This window comes from Chinchilla lanigera, unplaced genomic scaffold, assembly GCF_000276665.1.
Source record: "Chinchilla lanigera isolate Chin_1 unplaced genomic scaffold, ChiLan1.0 scaffold00099, whole genome shotgun sequence".
Taxonomy (NCBI): Eukaryota; Metazoa; Chordata; class Mammalia; order Rodentia; family Chinchillidae; genus Chinchilla; species Chinchilla lanigera.
In genome coordinates this window covers 6,496,572-6,503,834 of record NW_004955500.1, presented here as the reverse complement: position 1 = coordinate 6,503,834, position 7,263 = coordinate 6,496,572, and positions in this window count along the sequence as shown.

Sequence of the window (7,263 nt, the reverse complement as noted above, 5' to 3'; positions counted from 1 at the left end):
TATCAAATTTTAAGATCTCATCTCTTTTTTCCCTTTATCTCTAACTGGTATGCAAAAGCATCTTAGGAATTAAGAATAAGTCGATGGAAAGGAGTTCAAGGAGTCAGAAGTCCTTTATGTTGTTTTAAATTGAATGATGCTTGAGCTAAAGTCAGTCTTTTCCCCGGTAAAGCCACAAATCTGTCTGGATCTTGTCTTGCCTGTGAATGGAAGGTGAATCAGGAAAAAAAATACCATCAGAATGTTTAAAAATTAATTTTAAAAAATTAGTTTAATGCGATGAAATCCATGCAACATCAAATTAGCCGTTGGAAAGCAAATGAGTCCGGGGGTCGGAACATGGAGACGATGTACAGCTGACACCTCCATCTAGTCTCAAAACATTTCCATTAACACAAAGTAAGTCCTAAAACGCATTTAACAGTTTCCCCTCCTCCATCCCTCCATCTCCTGCAGCCACCTGTCTGTGCTCGGTCTCTAACAGATAGGTACCTAGGAGTGCAATCCTGGGGTCCTACGTTAACTCCATATTTAACTTTTGAGGAGCCCCACACTGTCTCCCAGAACTGTTTGCACTTCCTCCAGTAATGTACAAGGATTCCAGTGTCAAAGCACCTTGTCAACACTTGTTACTATCTGACTTTTGAGTCTAGCATCTAGCGGGTATTAAGAGGTTTTTCATGTAACTAATGGTGCTGGATACCTACATGTGATTGTAGGCCATTTGTGTATCTTCTTTGGAGAAATGTCTATTCAGGCTCTTTGTCCACATTTAAAAATTTTTTTTTCTGTTTTCATTGAGGTATCAAAATATTTGAATTTATAGCAATTATATGATAGTCTAATTCTCCTATAGCACTTTTAAAAGATGTTCTTAAGATTTTTTTCTTAGTTATAGACTGAAAGACCCTGTACTATAGCTCACATTTTCGTGTGCACAAGAGTTTCTTAGAGAGTTTTGTTCAACCATTGATTCATGCCGTTCTCCACACTACAATTCTGGCTTCTGACTGGAAAGACCTGAGGTCAGACTAAGAACCTGCATTTCCTGTCAGCTCCCGGATGAGGCTTGTGCTGCTGGCCCACGGACCACACTGTGTGTGGCTCTGCTGAGATAGTTTTGGATGTCTGCTACATGGTGAAATCTTTTTCTGAGCCTTCCATCTTTTCATTCTAGAGTAACAGCTTCCTGCAGACGACCCCTGCCTGCAGTCATAGGCCGGTATGCCTTAGGAGATGCCTGACCCTGGAACAATCCAAGTTGCTCTCTTGGGAATCTGGAATTGAAACTCAATGACACCAGTCAGCGTCTGCTGGCTTTGTGAACTGAATCATGCTGGTGCTGAACTGTGAGGAAAGTCAGTCTACAGAGGTGAGTGGAAGGAACAGATCTGTAGAGAATGAAAGGTGAGACCGTAGTAATAGCTAATACTCAGTGAACACTTATTATGTGTTGGGTAGGTGTTTTTTTTTTGAGGCAGGGTCTTGTTATGTACATTTTTAGTATCAACCACTAAAATAAAATTTATTCTGGAATAATTTTAGATTTACAGAAAAGCTACAGAAGTAGTGCAGAGAGTTTCTATATATGTCTCATCCAATTCATCCTAATCTTAGATAACTATGGCACATTGTCAAAATTAAGAAATTAACATTGGTGTAATACTCTTAATTCAATTTCAGAGATTATTTGGATTTCACCAGGGTTTTTTTTTGTTATTGTTTTGTTTTTGTTTTTTGTCTTTTGAGACAGACTCTTGCTATGCAGTTCAGGCTGGCCTTGATCTTACTTTGTAGCCCAGTCTGACCTTGAACTCACAGCGATCCTCCTGCCTCAGCCTCCCAAGTGCTGGGATTACAGGCGTGCACCCCCACTCCCTGCTGGGTTTCACTAGTTTTTACAGTGAGGTTCATTTTTTTAAAATATAGGAGGTCTCTTTGTATTTTGTCATATACCTCCTTAGTTCCTCAAGCCTGACGATTTCTTAGACTGCCTGTTTTGATGTCCTCTGTTAGTTATGGGGAGTACTGCTCAGACGTTTAGTATTATGATCCCAATTTGAATTTATCTAATGTTTTTCCTTTGATGTACTGGAGCCGACAGCTTCGGGAAAAACACCCCAGAGCGGAGGTTCACCTCTCATCGCATGGTATGGGGCATGCCATCAACACGATTATTTTACAGGTGGTGCTGGCTGATCACTTGGTTAGGATGGGGCATGGCCGCTTCTGCACTGTTCAGTTACTGTTTATTCATTTCCGCTCTCTCTTCTTCGGAAATGAGTTATTAATTCCAACCCACTTCCAAGGAGAGAGAAACTCGGCTCTACTGCCCGGAGGGATCAGTGCCCACCTGCACTGTTTGGAATTCTGTGAGGGAGCTTGTCCTGTCTCATTTATTTGCTTATTAAATCACTTGTTTATACAGCAAAGACTCATGAGCTGTAATCTAATTGCTCTTATTTACTTTATTGCTCAGAATGTTCCAGCTTTGGCCACGAGAGCTGGGTAGTTTGGCTTCTACAGCTTTTTGCAGTAACACACCCAGCGTTCCCCTTCTTCTTCCTCCCTTTTTCCCCACTCTTACTTTCCAGGCAATGTTTAAGGATTTTAAATACATGAACCCATTTGCTGCAGCATTCCTGTGAGGTAGGTTCCAAACACCCCTACTTTACAGATGAGGAGACTGAGGTACAGAGATGGCCATACATGATGTGTACAGGAGAGAGAGAGAAAGAGACAGACAGACAGACAGAAAGACAGACAGGCGCTGCCTGGGCCTAGGCATTTGATCCTAGGACATCCTGATCACTACCTTACGTGCTGCTTCTCCCACATCTCTATCTTATGCTGATACGTGAGTTTCCCAAATAATTTCCTCACAAGATATATCATTGCAGATATTGTAATTGCAAATTTATTTCCTCCTCTCCCTGTACTCCTAGAAATTTCTGCAGTGTGGAATATGCTGAGAACGCTAAACTCAACTGCTATAATTCCTGCCCCAAGAATATTGGAAATGCAAGATGATGGAGCGATCTCTAGCGCCTTCAAAAGCGGTTTGTGGATCCCTTTGCAAAGACACACTGTTAAAAAGAGATTGCGGGAAGCTTGCTTTGGTAAAGGATCTGGGCTCCGCTTGGAGAAGGCTGAACTGGCTCTCAGTATTTCAGAGAAGCAGTGGGTGCGTTATAGGACGCAGTGGGGCGTATATGGGCAAGAGGGAGATGTGTATTATTTAATGTGCGCCTCGAGACCTCCCTCACCCAATCTTCAGTGAATCCTAAAAAAAAAAAAAATAAAAATGAGTGAGTGTGGTGACACACACGTGTGCTTCCGACTGCTTGGGAGGTTTAGGCGGGAGGCTCACAAGTTCAAGGCCAGCCTGGACAACTTAATGAAGCCTTGTCTCCACGTAAAGAATAAAAGGGGCTGGGGATGTGGCTGAGTGGTAGAACGCCCCTGCGTTCCGAAAACGATTGCACCATTTATGTGAGAGCTGATAAAGGAGCACAGGCGTCGGCACAGGACCGAGACAGAGCGGCACAGGAAAGGCGGAGGGAGGCAGGTCTGCGGCCTCAGTAGGATGCGAGAGAAAGCGCACTGCACTTCTGACTTTCGGTGCTAAAGCAGCACAGAGCTTACTTAGAAAGACAGAGGCAGGTGTCAAGCACAAAGTCAGGCGATGGGACGGTCCCTGGCCTTGGCCCCACTGCTCTGTGATGTGACACGTCCGAGCTTGGGGACAGCTCCTGCTGTCTTGGATGTGCCACATGAGCTCTCTCACGGAGATCAGGACCGAAGACCCCTTCTCTGTGCCACTTTCTTTCTCCTGCATGGCATCTTCTCTCCAGTGCTCAAGGATGCAGGTCTTTTCTGGTTTCCCACCCCTTTGGAGTCCATCCGCCTGCCCCCCTGCAGATGCATCTCTCTCCTGGTGGGGCCCACTGGGTTGGCCAGTAGAGTCTCCTCCACCCATGCACACACAAGGCCGTGGCTGAGACCGTGAGCTGGTCTGTCTGCTACTTCTGCTCCTCCTCCCCAGCTGGAAACCCCTCCTGCACACCCAGGCATGGAGTTGCTCCTGGTGGGTGTCGGTGGCCCTGCCCTGGAAGAGAGAGTCCTGCTCCAGAGTAACCTCTGCTGCGGCTGGGGACTGCATTTTGTCCACTTCTCCTGGTCTCCCCAAACCAGGCTGGCTATTCTGTGAAACAAAAGAGAAATTACAACAGCAACAACAGCACTCATTTATTTGTAAAGGGATGTCTTTAAAATTGTATTTCTAGATCTGTAAATTTATAACCTGATGAATATGTTGAACATGAGGAAAACAAAATTAATATACTGAAAACACGGTATAATTATGAAAATAGGCAGTTTGCAAGATCATTGCCTGTTCTCCGAGCTGACGCAGGCAGCTGCAGCACCAAAGTGGACAGCAAACATGAGTCAGGGGTGCTTTCCACCGCCCAGCCCTTGTGGCGGTCCCTGAGGGCCGTCCGCACTCCAGGGGGGTCTCTGCATACACGGCCCCTTCAGCCCGCTCCCGGGGCTCCCAAGGCCAGACTTGCAGCTCCACATGTGCACCGAGCAGCCTCTCCGGGGAGCTGGAGTCCTTCAGCTTTTCTGGATCTGCCTTGAGAAACAGCAGGAAGACAGCATGACCAGTCTGAAGGGTGAGATCCGATTGCTGTTGTGGCTATTTCTGCCTGGACAAACGAGGAACAGAATTTGCAATAACACAGCATTTTCAGCACTTTTAAGGGGTGACCTTGGATGGCGATGTCCCTCCTGAGTCAGATGCCCCACGAGAGAAAGATCTGTCTGCCTATTTCCTATTTCCTTGGTGGCCACCAAGGTCTTGGGATTTGGTCCTGGGCAATGTGGCTCAGGCTGAGAAATGATCTGTTGCTTTTTTTCTCTCTGCCTGCACCTTCTGTCCTTTCCATGCTTTTGTACTACTTTCCCTTGTTTTGTTTTCACATCTGCTTTTCACCTGAGATCTGCAGATGGTGCTCGCAAGCCGCCATCTTCCTCAGGGCGTAGCCTGGCACATGAGCGGAATGGCCATCGCTGGGACGGGTGTGCACAGAGATAGGAAGGAAGGAAGGGTGAGAGTGGAGGTCAAGCTGGGGTAAAGACCTTGAGAAAAATTCTCTCCAGATGCTGTAAAAACGCCCATAGGGAAAACAGTCCTAAGCTGGTGTGGTGTGCATATCCATAATCCCAGCCTGGGAGGCTGGGACACAGGTACTGGCCAAGGCTCCAGGGAAACAAATGTGTAACCGGTAGGACTTTTCACTTTTAGTTTTTTACCGGTTCCTGCCGGCAGTGCTTAGTGTTTACATTCCCGGTGCGGAGTGGGTGCGAGGACGTGACACGTCTGCAGTCCTTTTTATCCCCTGTCCCTCCTCTCCTCCCCTGCCCTCCCATTTCTTGATTTCCTTCCCATTTGAGAAAGATCTGTCTGCCTGTTTCCTATCAACTGCCTTTTATTTTGTTCTTTATTTGTACTTTGAGTTTCTCACTCAACAGAAACCATGTGTACTGAAGTTTGTGTGTCTGATTTACTTCACTTAACATTATGGCTTCAGGTTTCTTCCTTTTTCCTACAAACGATTGAGTTTACCTTTGTGGCATAGTAGCACTCCACTGTGTATAAATACCACATTCTCTTCGTCCAAGCACCTATGGATGGACACATAGGCTGTTTCCAGGCTTAGCTATTATGAGTTGTTCTGCTGTACACATGAGTATGTGTGCATCACTCTAATGCAATGTCTTTAATTCTTTGGGGAAGATGCTTAGAAAAGAAATAGCTAGGTCAGATGGCATTTCCATTTTTAGCTTTTTAAAGAGTCTTCGTGCTGATTTCTATGGTGGTTTTACTAGCTTGCATTCCCACGGGTAGTGGGGAAGCGTTCCTTTCCCTGCAGCCTCACCAGCGTTTGTTATTGTTTGGCTTCTGGATGATGGCCACCCTTCCTGGGGTAATGTGGAATCTCAGCGTTGTTTCAATTTGCACTTCCCTAATGGCCAGCAATGCTGTGCATTTCTTCACATATTTTTTGGCCATTTGTACTTCCGTAACAGAAAATGACCCCCCCCCAGCCAGTATACTTCAGTTTCTCAGGTGCCCAGGTAACAGTTCCTGCTGCAGTTCTGGTTGCTTCAGTCTCCTAGAAACGACTGGTCGCTGTGATGCACACAGCTGGTCACTATGACGCACGTTGTAAGAACCAGTCAAAGACAGCCAAGTACTCTACATCTGTACCTCCCCTTTGCGACCCCATTAAAACCTCCCTCCCTGGGCCCTTGGGGCCTGATGTTTTGGGAATGATCCCGATTACTCCAAATCCTGGTGTCATTTTGGTGTTTCTGCTTGCTGTTGCCCTTCTTCATCTGTGACATGCCTGTTCGTTTCAAATGCCCCTTTTTTTCATTAGGTCTTTACTTTGCGGGTGCCCAATTTTTTTTGAATTCTTTGTGTATTCTAGACATGAGTCCTCTGTCTGAGGAATAGCTGGCAAATTCTTTTTTCCCATTATGTAGGTTCTCTTTTCATTCTATTGGCTGTTTCTTTCCAAAGCAGAAGATTTTTAGTTTGATATGATCCCATTTGTTGATTCTCAGAACTATTTCCTGTGGAGCCGTGGTTCTGTTCAGAAAGTCCTTGCCTATGGCCATGACTGCAAGAGTTTTACACATTCTATCTGCCGTCAGGTTAGGTGTTTCTGTTATAACATTTAGTTCTTTGAATCATTTTGACTTTAGTTTAGTACATGGTGAGAGATGTGGGTCTTGATTCAATTTTCTGCATGTGGACAGCCAGTTTTCCTAGCACCATTTATTGAAGAGGCTATCTTTCCTCCAGTGTATGTTTTTGGCCCCTCCATCAAAGATCAGACAGTTGAATGTGCTTGGGGGCTGTTTCTGCATCCTCTGTTCTGTTCTGTTGAGCCGCATGTTTGTTTTTGTGCCAGTACCGTGCTGTTCATATCACTGTAGCTTTGTAATATAAATTCAAGCCTGGGATGGCAATGCTTCCCAATTTGCTTTTGTTACCCAGCATTACTTGTGCTATTCTGGGTCTCTTTTGGTTCCATGTGCATTTTAGGATTGTTTTTTTCAGTTCTGTGAAAAATTCTGTTGAACTTTGATTGGGATTGTGGTACATTTGTATATCAATTTTGGAAGTATGGCCATTTTGACTGTATTGATTTTGCCTAGTCAGGAGCAGGGAATATCTTTCCATTTTCTTTT